The sequence below is a fragment of the Globicephala melas genome, chromosome 2 (assembly GCF_963455315.2).
Source record: "Globicephala melas chromosome 2, mGloMel1.2, whole genome shotgun sequence".
Classification (NCBI taxonomy): domain Eukaryota; kingdom Metazoa; phylum Chordata; class Mammalia; order Artiodactyla; family Delphinidae; genus Globicephala; species Globicephala melas.
In genome coordinates this window covers 146392935-146408838 of record NC_083315.2, presented here as the reverse complement: position 1 = coordinate 146408838, position 15904 = coordinate 146392935, and the positions used below count along the sequence as shown (strand labels likewise).

At 38.0% G+C, this 15904-nt stretch overlaps 1 protein-coding gene across 5 annotated transcripts in view; it reads right to left on the bottom strand.

Moving 5' to 3' along the window:
* The window catches only part of PCNX1 (pecanex 1), a 171062-nt gene that overhangs the window by 140237 nt on the left and 14921 nt on the right, over positions 1 to 15904 (bottom strand). The window lies entirely within an intron of this gene.

Below are 15904 nucleotides of genomic sequence, written 5' to 3'. Positions count from 1 at the left end.
ATATTATTAAAGTTAATTTCATCTGTTACTTTTATTTTTAATGTAGCTACTAGAAAAGTTTTAAATTACATATGTGGCTTACAATATATGTCCACTGGACAGCACTGTTACAAAGTCCATGCCAAAAAGCTTATAATACAAGTAGAGAGTTAAGGTATCACATTATATAATATGTGAATAAGACAGGGTTGTGCTCCAAATACACATAACCTCTGTTTATGTGCTCCCTGTAACTTTTTTTTAGGATATAAACTTTGTGTTCTAGAAAATCCCAAGTTAAAACTTATGAGAATAACCTTAGAACTATGACTATAAAACCAGATAAGACATGGGGGACATTCAAAATCCAAATGTTTTATTTTAAAATACTTAAATGCTTAAAATACTGAAAAATTGTAACCTGTCAAATAAAACGAATAAAAGAATACAGAATAGAATCAAGCAATAAATAGATTTATTGAAATAAGTCAGAAGCATCCTGGGCATGGGGACTGCACACCCATCATACCTGACAATTCAGTGATGTGGACATGAGTCCAGGGCTGGCAGGCTGGAGAACACCCCACTTGGAAGGCATGACTCAGAGTCACTGTTAGCAAAGCCTATAAAACTAGGCTCAAGTTATGCCCCTTTTCATGAGAAAAAAATCATCCCAGGTGTTTACAGCTCTAGATTTCACATATTTTCATAAGGTTCCACCTCAGTAATCTGAGAACATGGCTCTAAATTTACTTGGAAAGATATCCTCAAATCGCTTGAGAAGGTGAAATTGAAAAGGTTCTAATGAACCAGGGAGGTTTCAAAGACAGATATGATAAAAGTTTAAAAAATAAGACAGTTATTTGGGAGGTAGAGAGAGGGAAACAGTGTGGGTTGGAACTGGGAGGCGGGAAAAGAAAGTAAATCAAGCCTAAAGTTTAATACTTTTGGGTTGAGTGCAGGCATAATAGGTAAATATTTGGTATTTTTATTTTTTAATTTTATTTATTTTTGGCTGCGTTGGGTCTTCATCGCTGCAACTTTCTCTAGTTGCGGCGAGCGGGGGCTACTCTTCATTGCGGTGCATGGGCTTCTCACTGTGGTGGCTTCTCTTGTTGCGGAGCACAGGATCTAGGCGCACAGACTTCAGTAGTTGTGGTTCGCGGGTTCTAGAGCACAAGCTCAGTAGTTGCGGCACACGGGCTTAGCTGCTCTGCGACATGTAGGATCTTCCCAGACCAGGGATCGAACCTGTGCCTCCTGAATTGGCAGGCGGATGCTTAAGCACTGCACCACCAGAGAAGTCCTATTTGGTATTTTTAAATGCTTAGATTAAGAAGCCCTTCATATTGGTGTATCTAAAAAATTACACTGGTGATTTCAATTTAAAATGTCATTGAATAACAGATCTAGGCTTATAAAATGTATTTAAAATCTTACAAAATCCATAAATATCAGGTTTAGAAGAGTTAAGTACTCCAAAGGTTTGTTAATTTACATAATTTACTTAAAATTTATAAATGCAATTTAAATTCAAGGGATCTTAAGCTACATGAAAAAACTGAATCTCTTAAAAATGATTGTTAAAATGTGTTCAATTTGTAAAGAGTTGAGTTTAAAATTCTGTTAATTTATAGCTTTAATAAATCTAACATTCATTGCAAAAAAAAACAGTTCCCTGAAAAACTTTTTCCAAACAGAAACACACACACACAAATTGACAAAAATTTCAAAGTAAACATGCACATAAATACATACAAACACATACACTGCTTAGAATATTTATAGAAGTTCTGCATGATGCTGATTTCCATATGGTATGTTCACTTAAGAACTGGAATTCTTGGAGATCATTTAGTTCAACACCCTCATTTCCAGACTAAAAACAGAGCTACTGTATGATCCAGCAATCCCACTCCTTAGCATATATCTGAAGAAAACCATAGTTCAGAAAAATACATGCACCTCAATGTTCACTGCATCACTGTTTACAACAGCCAAGACATGGAAGCAACCTAAATGTCCATCGACAGATGAATGGATAAAGATGTGGTACATATATACAAGTAATATTGTACATATATACAGTATTACTCAGCCGTTTAAAAGAATGAAATAATACCGTTTGCAGCAACATGGGTGGACCTGGAGATTATCATACTAAGTGAAGTCAGACAGAGAAAGACAAATATCATATGATATCACTTATATGCTGAATCTAAAAAAAAAAGATACAAATGAACTTACTTACAAAACAGAAACAAACTCACAGACTTAGAAAACGAATTTATGGTTACCAGGGGGGAAGAGTGGGGTGGAGGGATAGATTGGGAGTTTGGGATTGACATGTACACACTGCTGTATTTAAAATAAAATGACTTTCCATGAAATTAATTATTTTAAAAGCATGTATCACTGTATATAGCAATATGTATATATTTATATATGTATGTGTATATATATAATATGTATATTATATAAAGAATAAATATAAAGAATTTCTTCAAAATCAATAACAAAGAGGCAGACCAATGAAAATAAAGGACAACAGACAGAACTTACACAGAAAAATATAAATAGCCAATAAAAACAACATGAAAACATGTTCAACTTCATCAGTAATGAGCAAAATACAATGTAAAACCTCAACAATGTATCATTAACACCCATCTTAATGAACAAAAATTAAGAAATCAGACAAAATTAAGTATGGACAACCAGACCTCTTGTAAACTGCTAGTAGAAACATAAATTGATAGATACATCACCCAAGATCCAGCAATTTCTCTCATAAGCATAAAAATGAAAGAAACTCTTACACTCGCAGCATAAGACTTTTACCAAAAACTGGGGGTGGAGGGGGAACCTCAATTGAAAATCAAAAGGAAAATGGAAAACGGCAGACTAGTTACCAATGGAATGTAACAGTAAAAACTACAGCTACAGGCAGCAACATTAACTGTACACATACAATATGTGTTGTATTCCAAATGTAAACTTACGTTTTACTGTATTTTCTTGATTTTTTGGTAATAAGCATGTATTTCTTTTATAGTTAGAAAAGAGAGCTAAAATTTTAATAGCGATAAAAAGGTTTTCATATTAGAAAAAGAGTATATTAGCTTTCATCTTTTACAAAGACATGATCTACATTCTTCTCATTAATGGATGCCTTATCAATAGGTCAAGTTCCACATCAAGGCCGTTTGTCACCTTATTTGCAAGAAGTTAAAAAAAAATCTTAACTCTCAATTATACAGCCCTGAATGGCAGGAAGTGTTAACAGCTGTCAGAGAGCTCTAGATATTCAGATCAAACATAGCCCCCCAAATTGTAGTAAGCCTCCTTACTAAGAACTATGTTAGATACTTTACATAAGATCAATCCTCTTAGAAGTTGGATGAATAGAAATGTAAATGAAAACTACAATTAAATATTACCACATACCCATTAGGATGGCTACTATCAATTAACCAGAAAAAAAAAAAAGGACAGAAAATAACAAGTGTTGGCATCGGTGTGGAGAAATTGGAACCTCTGTACGCTGTTGGTGGGACAGTAAAATGATGCAGCCTCTATGAAAACAGTATGGTGGTTCCTCAAAAATATTAAAAATAGAATTACCATATGATCTAGCAATTCCACTTCTGGGTATTTATTCCAAAGAATAAATCAAATCTTGAATAAACTGCAGGATCTCAAAAAGATATCTGGACATTCATGTACACAGCAGCATTACGCACAATAGCCAAGAGATGGAAGCAAAGCAGTGTCTATGAATGGACGAATAGATAAACAAAATGTGGTCTATATGTATGATGCATTATTCAACATTAAAAGGCATGAACTCTTTTTTTTTTTTCTTTTTTTGCAGTACGCGGGCCTCTCACTGTTGTGGCCTCTCCCGTTGCAGAGCACAGGCTCAGCGGGCCTGGCTCACGGACCCAGCCGCTCCGCGGCATGTGGGATCTTCCCGGACCAGGGCACGAACCCGTGTCCCCTGCATCGGCAGGCGGACTCTCAACCACTGCACCACCAGGGAAGCCCTAAAGGAATGAACTCTTGTCGCATGCTGCTGCACGGATGAACCTTGAGAACAGTATGCTAAGTGAAATAAGCCAGTAACAAAAAGGCAAAATACTGGATGATTCCACTTATATGAGGTATCTAAAGTAGTCAATTCATAGAAACAGAAAGCAGAATGATGGCTGCCATGGGCTGGTGGGAGAGAGAGTGAAGAGCTGTTGTTTAATGGGTGTAGAGTTTCAGTTTTGCAGAATGAAAAGGTCCTGGAAATGCATTCCACAACAATGTAAATATACTTAACACTACTGAATAGAACACTTAAAATTGTGTTAAAATGGTAAATTTTATGTTACGTGTTTTTTACTACAATTTAAAAAGTTAGACGGACGAATGTTTCACTCTTTTCTCTCTGGTGAGGAAAGTCAAATGTTGAGAAACAAGCTAGGAGACTGAGCCATTTACACCACTTCTTAAATTCTGACAGTTTATCCTGAACGTTAAAAAGTTGTGTTATTTCAGCCAGGAGTGATAGGTTCAAGCTATTCAAGACGCCAAATATATTTCTGATAGGACTCTTGAGAAAGCCACTTGGAATCACAGAAATGGTCATACCGGAATTAACAGTGCCATGAAGTAAATTCATCTTACATTTCATTTCAAAACTCAAGTGAATAATTCTCCCCTATGGCAGGCACACTGCATGGCAGAAAAGCTATCTTTTACACAATGCTCATTTCGTTGTGCAGCAATGTAAAGACATTATGTTCACTGTCTATGCTTTGTGGTGGACTCTTAATTTTCTCTATTTTCTACACCACTGAGTCGAGATCTGAAGCATACTGTTAACAAATGCGTATCCTTCCTTAATATATTTGTAGCTGTTCTCAATTGGAACTGATTTCACTGCATCTTTTCCAGTTCATGTTACAACACTTAGTGCCGACTAACATACTTAGATATCAACTAACATCTAACACTTAGCGAACACCATGTGCTAGGCACGTTTCTAAGTGCTTTATGTATATTAACTCATTTAACCCTCACAATCACCTCATGAAGTCAGCACTATCATTCTTCCCATTTTACAAATTCAGAAACTGAAGCACAAAGAGGTAAGTAACTTGCTCAAGGTCTCAGAATGAGACGTTAAGGAGCAGTTTGGCTCCAGAGTCCTTGCTCTTCATCATGATACCCAGTTGTCTCTAAATCAGGGGTTGGCAGACTTTTTCTGTTTGAAACAAAAAATATTTCACAGTCTGCAAGTCATATGATCTATCATAACCACTCAACACTGCTGCTGTAGTCTGAAAGCAGCTATAGGCAGCATACATGAACGTGAACATGAACATGGTGTTTTCCAATAAAACTCTATGGACACTTTGTAGACACTGAAATTTGAAATTCATTTAATTTTTACATAGCATAAAGTATTACTCTTCTTTTGATTTTTTCCAACCACTAAAAACTGTAAAAATCATCCTTACTTAGCTCATGGGCCATACAAAAACTACATGGGCCGTAGTTTATTGATACCTGCTCTAAATCAAAGTTTATTTTCTTCTCTCACCAGTAAGATATCGTCACCAAACAAAAGATCATCAAGCACTTCCCCCTCATATATGCCAAGTACAAATCTATAATCTCCAACATCCCCAGTTTCATCCAACTATGAAGCAAAGTAACTGCTAGCAAACATAGGACAGTAATTGCTCTTCCCTTTCAGTGAGAAAGTCTATCAATTTACACAGAAAGCATTGGTTTGGGATTATCATGGAAAATTCCACTGGTTCCACAGAAATCACTGGAAAAATGAGAAAAACAATGGCTTTCAGAAACTATTTGACAAAGTTTCATGAAAAGAAACTAACTAGGGACGAGGGGCAGAGGGTCTCTCTGTACTATGAAGGAAAACTTCCGACGCAAACACTGAAGACTGAACCTCACTGTCTCTAAAACAGTAGATTAACTGTTAAGAGAATCATAGAAGGGACTTCCCTGGTTAGAACTCCGTGCTCTCACTGCTGGGGGCCTGCGTTCAATGCCTAGTTGGGGAGCTAAGATCCCACAAGCCATGTGGCACAGCCAAAAGAAAAGAAAAACAAAACAGAATCGTAGAAGTGAAAAAACAAATTTAGGTCAGCCTTTCAAAACCAATAGATAGCAAGAAGGTCACGTTTCTACACATCTCCTTTAATTAGATATTTTTCCTCAAAATGTTTAGCCATAAATTTGTAATTAATAAATACAACTGTCATTCCCCTGAGGCCTTTCTTTGCTGCCTTACGATAAATCATAGTTCGATATCCAGCTATAAGAAAAAACTGAGTAACACTTTTGCTTCCAAGTTCAAAACACTAAATTCATTCAGATTATTCCTTTTAAGTCAAGCGTCTCTCCTCGTGTGGTTTGGGATCACTGAACGCTGCCAACTACCAAGGTAGCTGGTGCTTTTACCAAGCTACAACATAAACAATCACTGAGATATTTAGACAGAAAAACTGAACTTAAATTTTTCTTAGCTTTAAAGTCCTCTCTGCTCTGTCAACATGTAATAGAAAAGTAAAAATAAAATTATAGCCAAAAAAATCTGGTAAATGAAAACAAGAATTTGAAGCAGTATGCCTTATGCCCTGGGGATGGGACAGGGAACCACAGATACTAATCCTGTCCTAAATTATAAATTCCATCCATCAATAATATCCGGATAACTTTTCTTAAAACTTTTTCAGAAGAAAAACTAGACAGCGATAACAAGGGTACTCCCTTCCTTCCATAGTCTACCCCCAAATGCATCAGGCCTATGGCTATTCTGCTGGGCACAAATGGCCAACCGGGCAAAGAATTAAGAACGAGTCTTCATAAAGCTATACCAAGATAGCCAATTGGCCTTGGGTTCTAGCTTTTCTACTGGTATACCTGAAGCTGTGGGAATACCTGTACTTCCTCATCCTGATGGAAATCCCTTCTGGCTTATTCACAAAAAAAGATAAATGCATAAGCTAATTCCTGCAAAGTGCAGAATTCAGTTCCATATCTGTATCCCCTTTCGTTTCTGGCCAACAGAGAGAATGTTGGGGGAAAAGGGAGGGAGAAGGTCTTAGTAACCAAATATTGCCCATAAATTGTAGACAATGACTATTAATTAGGGGTAAAGAAAGAGGTTGGATCAGAAAGAAAAGGACTGTTTTTAAACCTTAGGGTTTTTGTATGTAGGCTGCCCCCAAAGGACTTAGGAAAGCCCTTGTGTCACAACCCTAACTCTAGGGATTGGGCCCTTGTCACAGCCCCCTTCGGGGGTTGACGATTAAGCACTGCAGGTAAATACCTCCTTTCATAGGACGGGCTGCAGAAGAAAAAGAAACTACTCCCAATGTCAGGATTCAGGCATACTTGCCCACAGGAAAAAAAACCCAAAATATAACTTCCTAGAATTCCAACTACATAGGGAGTCAAACTGATTTCAGCAGGCCAGCTAAGAACCTCGAACAAACTCAGAATACATTTTCCCCAAAGGCACTGGTTTACAAGTGACTACTGGAACTTGAGCCTATCCATATTTCTGCAGAAGTTTGAATTTTATCTACATACTATTTTAATACAAATACAATCATTAAAAATACTAGATATTTTTCTGTTTATATTTGCATTTTATATTTACGTCACTCTAAAACATATATTTGTATTTACATTTTTATCTACAGTAGAATGTTCTTTGTAGGAAAGCAACATTCAAAAATACATATTAACAAGATGCAAAGAGACCAAAGTAATACAGTACCTACAACTCATCACCAATAATATGTGTTAGGCGCTAAAGATAGGCAGGATAGGCATATATAAAACATAAATGAGAAGTCAGGGCACAAATGTGAAAAATAAGGGAGGGAATAAGAGTCCTAAGAAATAAAAGCAAGGATGTATACTGATGGACTAAAGTTATCGCCTATACTTTATAGGAATTTTCCTATACTTTTAATTTTCCCAACACGGAAAGAAAAGGCTTTTAGACAATCTGAACCTGTAAATTCTGGTGAAAGTCAATGTCTTTACAGTTAAAATGTTCTATAAAATATATTTAGATATACTATATTTCTACCCTATTTCATAAAACAATTTTGTTCAATTCATTTACATATACCTTTAGCAACAGAGCTTTCTTCGTCACAAAAGCCAACATGAGTTATTTAACATAGGCTTACATAGCACATCATCATCATTTTGGTATATGTCATTTAAGTTACAAGGCTTTTTAAAAGTACATGATGCTGTTACTGGAAATTCTGCTTATAACAAATATCCATTTGCATTTCATTAGGACAACTGTTCTTTTTCCATTCACATCATAAATGCATATTCCTATCTCCATAACTGAGTAACATTGTTTTACCTTTAATAATTTATTATGACATTCAATACTTGCAAATTATTAAGTTATAACCCTAGTAATAGTTACTATACCTATTGATATGTTAAGTTTTTTAGGACTTTAACAAAAAAAACATGTTGTTGAAAACACAAAAAAGCAACTGGGTGAAAAAAGTAACTGAGCAAGCAGCAGGTAATATAAAAGACTTTGTAACGACTCTGATAATATGGTAATTCTTTCTTTGCTGAGGGATAATTGTTGGGGAGTCGGGGAATCTAGCCGTACACAGGCATACCTCTGAGATATCGTGGGTGTGGATCCAGACCACCGCAATAAAGCGAGTCACATGAATTTTTTGGTTTCCAAGTGCATATAAGTTACATTTACACTATACTGTGGTCTATTAAGTGTGCAAGCATTATGTCTAAAAAAAGGAACATATCTTAATTAAAAGATACTGTGCTAAAAATGCTACATCATCTGAGCCTTCAGTGAATCATACTCTTTTTGCTGATAGAGGTTTTGCCTCCATGCTGATGGCTGCTGACTGATCAGGGTCGTGGATGCCGAAGGCTGGGGTGGGCGTGGCCATTTCTTAAAATAAGACAGCAAAGAAGGTTGCCACATGGACTGAATCTTCCTTTCATGAATGATTTCTCTGTAGCATGCAACACTGTTTGATAGCATTTTACCCACACTCGAACATCTTTCAAAATTAAAGTCAATCCTCTCAAACCCTACCACTGCTTTAACAATTAGGTTTTTGTAATATTCTAAATCCTTTGTCATTTCAACAATGTTCACAGCATCTTTACCAGGAGTAGTTTCCATCTCAACAAACCACTTTCTTTCCTCACCCATTAAGAAGCAACTCCTCATCTGTTAAAATTTTATCATGAGGGACTTCCCTGGCAGTCCAGTGGTTAAAACTCCATGCTTCCACTGCAGGGGACGTGGGTTCAATCCCTGGTCGGGGAACTAAGATCCCACATGCTGTGTGGTGTGGCCAAAAAAAAAAAATTTTTTTCTTATCATGAGATGGCAGCAATTCAGTCACATCTTCAGGCTCTACTTCTAATCCTAGTTCTCTCAGTATTTCCACAACAACTGCAGTTACTTCCTCCACTGAAGTCCAGAACGCCTCAAACTCATCCATGAGGGTTGGAATCAACTTCTTCCAAATTCCTGTTAATGTTCAATATTTTGACCCCCTTCCATGAATCACGAGTGTTCTTAATGGCATCAAGAATGGTGAATACTTTCCAGTTTTTCAATTTACTTTGCCCAGATCCAGAGAAATCACTATCTATGGCAACTATGGCCTTAAGAAATGTATTTTTCTTTCTCTTTTTTTTTTTTTTTTTTTGCGGTACGCGGGCCTCTCACTGTTGTGGCCCCTCCTGTTGCAGAGCACAGGCTCCGGACGCGCAGGCCCAGCGGCCATGGCTCACAGGCCCAGCAGCTCCGCAGCATGTGGGATCCTCCTGGACCAGGGCACGAACCCGTGTCCCCTGCATCGGCAGGTGGACTCTCAACCACCGCGCCACCAGGGAAGCCCAAGAAATGTATTTCTTAAATAATGAGACTTGAAAGTCGAAATTACTCCTTTTTTAAAAATATATTTATTTATTTATTTATTTATTTGGCTGTGCCGGGTCTTAGTTGGGGCACATGGGATCTTCACTGCAGTGTGGGGTATCTTTAGTTGCGGCATGTGGGATCTTTAGTTGCAGCATGCGGGATCTTTAGTTGCAACATGTGAACTCTCAATTTCAGCATGTGGGATCTAGTTCCATGACCAGGGATTGAACCCGGGCCCCCTGCATTGGGAGCGCAGAGTCTTAGCCACTGGGTCACCAAGGAAGTGCCCAAAATTACTTCTTGATCCGTGGGCTGCAGAATGGATAGTGTTAGCAAACATGAAAAAAAAAAAAAGAATTTCATTGTACATCTCTATCCGAGCTCTTGAGGGGCCAGGTGCATTGTCAATAAGCAGTAATATTTTGAAAAGAATCTTCTTTTCTCAGCAGTAGGTCTCAAGAGTGAGATCTACTGTTGAGACATAAAATATACAGTAAACCATGTTGTAAATGGATGTGCTGTCACCCAGGCTTTGCTTTTCCAATAGAGCACAGGCAGAGTAGATTTAGCATAATTCTTAAGGGCCCTAGAATTTTTGGAATGGTAAATGAGCATTGGCTTCAACTTAAAAAGTCACCAGGGGCTTCCCTGGTGGCGCAGTGGTTGAGAGTCCGCCTGCCGACGCAGGGGACACGGGTTCGTGCCCCGGTCCGGGAGGATCCCACATGCTGCGGAGCAGCTGGGCCCGTGAGCCATGGCCGCTGAGCCTGCGCATCCGGAGCCTGTGCTCCGCAACGGGAGAGGCTCTTGAGCATCTTTTCATGTGCCTGTTGGCCAACAACAGTGAGAGGCCCGCATACTGCAAAAAAAAAAAAAAAAAAAAAAGTCACCAGCTGCACCAGCCTCTAATGAAAGAATCAGCCTGTCCTTTGAAGCTCTGAAGGCAGGCACTGACTTCTCTCTAGCTATGAAAGTCCTAGGAGGCATCTTCTTCGAATAGAATGCTGTCTCATCTACACTGAAAATCTGTTGTTTAGTGTATCCACCTTAATTAATGATCTTAGCTGGATCTTCTGGATAACTTGCAGCTTCCGCATTAGCACCTGTTGCTTTACCTTGCACTCTGACGTTACGGAGATGGCTTCTTTCATCAAGCTTCATGAACCAACCTCTGCCAGCTCCAAACTTTTCTTCTGCAGCTTCCTCACCGCTCTCAGCCTTCACAGAATTGGAGAGTCAGGACCTTGCTCTGGATGAGGCTTTGGCTAAAGGGACTGCTGTAGGTGGTTTGATCATCAGGCCACTCGAGCTTTCTCCGTATCAGCGATAAGGCTATTTCACTTTCTTGTCATCCGCGTGTTCACTGGAGTAGCACTTTTAATTTCCTTCAAGAACTTTTCCTTTGCATTCACAACTTGGCTGTTTGGTGCAAGAGACCTAGCCTTCAGCCTGTCTCGGCTTTTGACATGCCTTCCTCACTAAGCTTAATCATTTATAGCTTTTTATTTAAAATGAGAAATTTAAAGTGAGACAGTTTCAGTTGAACACTTAAAGACCACTGAAGGGTTATTAATTGGCCTAATTTCAATACTGTTGTGTCTCAGAGAATAAGGAAGCCTGAGGAAACCGAGAGAGGTGGAGAACAGCTGGAGCAGTCAGAAGACACGTTTACCAATTATTTGCTGGCTTATGTGGACACGGTTTGTGGTGCCCCCAAACAACTACAACAGTAACATCGAGGATCACTGATCATCACAACAAATAATGAAAAAATCTGAAATACTGCAAGAATCACCAAAATGGGACACAGAGACACAAAGTGAGCTAATGCTGTTGGAAAGATGGTGCCATTAGACCTGCTTGATACAGAGCTGCCAAAACCTTCAACTTGTGGGGAAAAAAAAACACAGTATCTGTGAAGCACAATAAAGCAAAGTTCAAAATGAGGTTTGCTTGTATTAAAATATATATAGTAATATGGCAGACTAGAGACAGAATGCTACAAAACAAAAGATGGTGAGAAAGAAAAAAACTGGAATGTACATTAACAGCAGAGTTTTCCCTCAGTTTCCATAATCATCTTTAGATCACTATTCAGAACAAAAGGAGGGTAACAAACAATCATCACATAATTCCAAAAGATTCTTCAAACAATTCCTGTCTACAATTTCTCAAAGATAGCACACTGAAATTCTAGAAATTTTTCAAAAATGAAGGTAACAAACAGGTATTGGTCCTCAAATAGAATATCCAACAATCCAAACTCTATAGATGGAATTAATGACACAAAAATCCTTTCTAAAACAAATTCACGCTTTCCTCTATGTTGAAATGGTTTTCTGATGAGATTAAATTCCCAAACCATCAAGCAACAGCCAATCTGAAGTATCGTAAAAAAAATAACTGATATACATCTGGAAATTATAATTGGTTATTAAAATATGTCAGAACAGCAAATAAAAACTGGAATATAGAGATATTCATGCATCTAAAATAAAGAGACCAGTACACATTTATCTTTCAATATTATCCAGATGGTATTATCTAGAGACTGATTCTGTTCTTTACCAAAAAGCCCCCCAAATGAAATTATAAGAACATTGAGAGGCACCAATGTTTTGTTTTTAATTTAAAATTTTTTTTTACAATTTTTAAAGGTAACTTTTCATTTACAGTTATTATAAAATATTGGCTATATTCCCCATGTTGTAGAATACAACAATCCTTGAGCCTATCTTACACTAAGAGTTTGTACCTCCCACTCCCCTGCCCTTATACTGGCCCCCCCCCCGCCCCACTGGTAACCACTGCATCTGTGAGTCTCCTTCTTTGTTATATTCACTAGTCTGTTGTATTTTTTAGATCCTACATATAAGTGATATCATACAGTGCTTGTCTTTCTCTGTCTAGCTTATTTCACTTAGCATAATGCCCTCTAAGTCCATCCATGTTGCTGCAAATGGCAAAATGTCATCCTTTCTTATTGCTAGGTAGTATTCAATTATATATATATATACCACGGCTGCTTTATCCATTCATCTGTTGGACACTTAGGTTGCTTCCATATCTTGGCAATTGTAAATAATGCTGCTATGAACATTGGAGTGACTATATCTTTTCCAATTAGTGTTCTTGTTTTTTTTCGGATATATACCCAGGAGAGGAATTGCTTAGTCACACAGTAGTTCTATTTTTAGTTTTCTGAGAAACCTCAAACTGTGGAAAATACTGTTTTCCACAGTGGTTGCACCAATTTACATTCCCACCAACAGTGCAGGAGGGTTCCCTTTTCTCCACACCGTCTCCAGCACTTTTTTTTTTTTTTTTTTAATTTATTATTTTTGGCTGTGTTGGGTCTTCGTTGCTGCACGCGGGCTTTCTGTAGTTGCAGCGAGCGGGGGCTACTCTTTGTTGCAGTGTGCGGGCTTCTCATTGCAGTGGCCTCTCCTGTTGTGGAGCACGGGCTCTAGGTGCCTGGGCTTCAGTAGATGTGGCTTGCGGGCTTCAGTAGTTGTGGCTCACGGGCTTAGTTGCTCCATGGTATGTGGGGTCTTCCCGGACCAGGGCCCGAACCCGTGTCCCCTGCATTGGCAGGCGGACTCTCAACCACTGTGCCACCAGGGAAGCCCTCCAGCACTTTTTATTTGTGTTCTTTTTGATGATAGCCATCCCGACAGGTATGAGGTGCTATCTCATTGTGGTTTTGATATATAGTTCCCTATGATTAGCAATGTTGAGCATCTTTTCATGTGCCTGTTGGTCAACTGCATTTCCTCTTTGGAAAAACGTCTACTCAGTTCTTCTGCCCATTTTTTAATTAGCTTGTTTGCTTTTTTGACGTTGAGTTGTATAAGCTGATTATACATGTTGGATATTAATCCCTTACCAGTCATATCATTTACAAATACTTTCTCCCATTCAGAAGGTTGTCTTTTTGTTTTGTTGGTGGTTTCCTTTGCTGTGCAAAAGCTATTACGTTTAATTAGGTCCCATTCGTTTATTTTTGGTTTTATTTCCTTTACTTGAGGAGACAGATCCAAAAAAATATTGCGGCGATTTATGTCAAAGACTATTCTGCCAATGTTTTCCTCTAGGAGTTTTATAGTATCCAGTCTTACATTTAGGTCTTTAATCCATTTTGAGCTTATTTTTGTATATGGTGTTAGAGAATGTTCTAATTTCATTCTTTTACATGTAGCTGTCCAGTTTTCCCAGCACCACTTGGAAGAGACTGTCTTTTCTCCCTAGTATATTGTTGCCCCCTTTGTCGTAGATTAATTGACCATAAGTGCATGGACTTACTTCTGGGCTCTCTATCCTGTTCCATTGATCTGTGTGTCTGTTTCTGGAGAGGCACCAATGTTTTGATTTACGTGTTTTTCTGAGTAAACCTAACCATCCTGGAAAGAGAATGGGATATCCTATACTAAGAACTATCTTGATTCATATCATAAATTAGTAACTTGACATTTTGCTGTATGAATCACTCTTTTAATCGTTTAATCAGTCTAAATAAATCCCTGAGTGAACTGATAAAAACAATTCATCTAAACGGTAAATATGAGGACCAGAAGCTATCTCATAAAGTCCAACGTAAATTGCTTGACCTATTTCTTTTTTTTTTGACCTATTTCTTTATTCTATTTGTTTCTGATATATTCTATTGAAACAATTTTTCAGGATTCATAGTAAGTGAAAATAAGAAATCTGTCAACATGACTTTGCAATTCTAAAGAACGGAAGCTAGGTTACCTTTTTACTATACCTCACAAAACAATAGTTCAAGATATATTCCGTGAGATTAATTTATAGGCAAACCTATGTAAAATAATGGGACTCTTCTTGCACTTGTTAGCTATACTCCTATAAAAGCAGTGTACTATACAAGCACAAAATAAGTAACAACAGTTCAAATTTAAGGCTTAAAACTCAAAAGAATTTAATTCAATAACAAAAGCATTAAGCCAAAGTAAAACTACAAGGATCAAGCAAAAATAAATATTTTTAAATAAAATATGAATATACACAAAAAATTAGGTTATCAAACATTATTACTTGTGTATTCTTTTATGTTTCACTCAAATAGAACGGAATAAATTGCAAGCTGAGGTCCTAACACAAGAATGTAAGTCGGTAAAATTTATAATTAAAAGTATACTAGCTCTCGGGCTTCCCCGGCGGCGCAGTGGTTGAGAGTCCGCCTGCCGATGCAGGGGACACGGGTTCGTGCCCCAGTCTGGGAAGATCCCACATGCCGCGGAGCGGCTGGGCCCGTGAGCCATGCCCGCTGAGCCTGCGCATCTGGAGCCTGTGCTCTGCAACGGGAGAGGCCACAACAGTGAGAGGCCTGCATACCACAAAAAAAAAAAAGTATACTAGCTCTCATGAGAGTACTAACAAAACCCATATTTCGTTTTTGCCCTGAGCTCACTCAATTGGCTTGAAACAGAATGAGGGTATTGCATGCTATATAATCCACTTCTTCCTTTAAAAGTAAATGCTAAAATAGGGAATGCATCACACACTAGACGTTAGGTGAGATAAATATGAAAGCTGCCTACCAGAAAAAAAGAATGGAGAGCATAGCTTATCTTACTACCACCATTTCCTCAGTTTCCATAATGGCAACTCTGACACACTTAAATCAATAAATAAGAGTTTTATTCATTCATTCAACATATATTTACTGAACACCTATTAAGCCCCAGATATTCTTCTAAGGACTGTAAACACCGCAATAAATAGGACCCTTACTCTCCTTGAGCATCTTAAGGAGGATGACTATTGTTTTACCAAGTGCCGGGTACTTTAAATGGATTGCCTCACAACAATCCTTTGAAGAAAGTGCTATTATTATTTCTATCTTACAGATAAGAAAACTTAGACAATGAAGTCATTGCCTGAAGCCGGTAAGTGGCAGAAACAGGATTTACACCCAGTCTGACTCTAGTG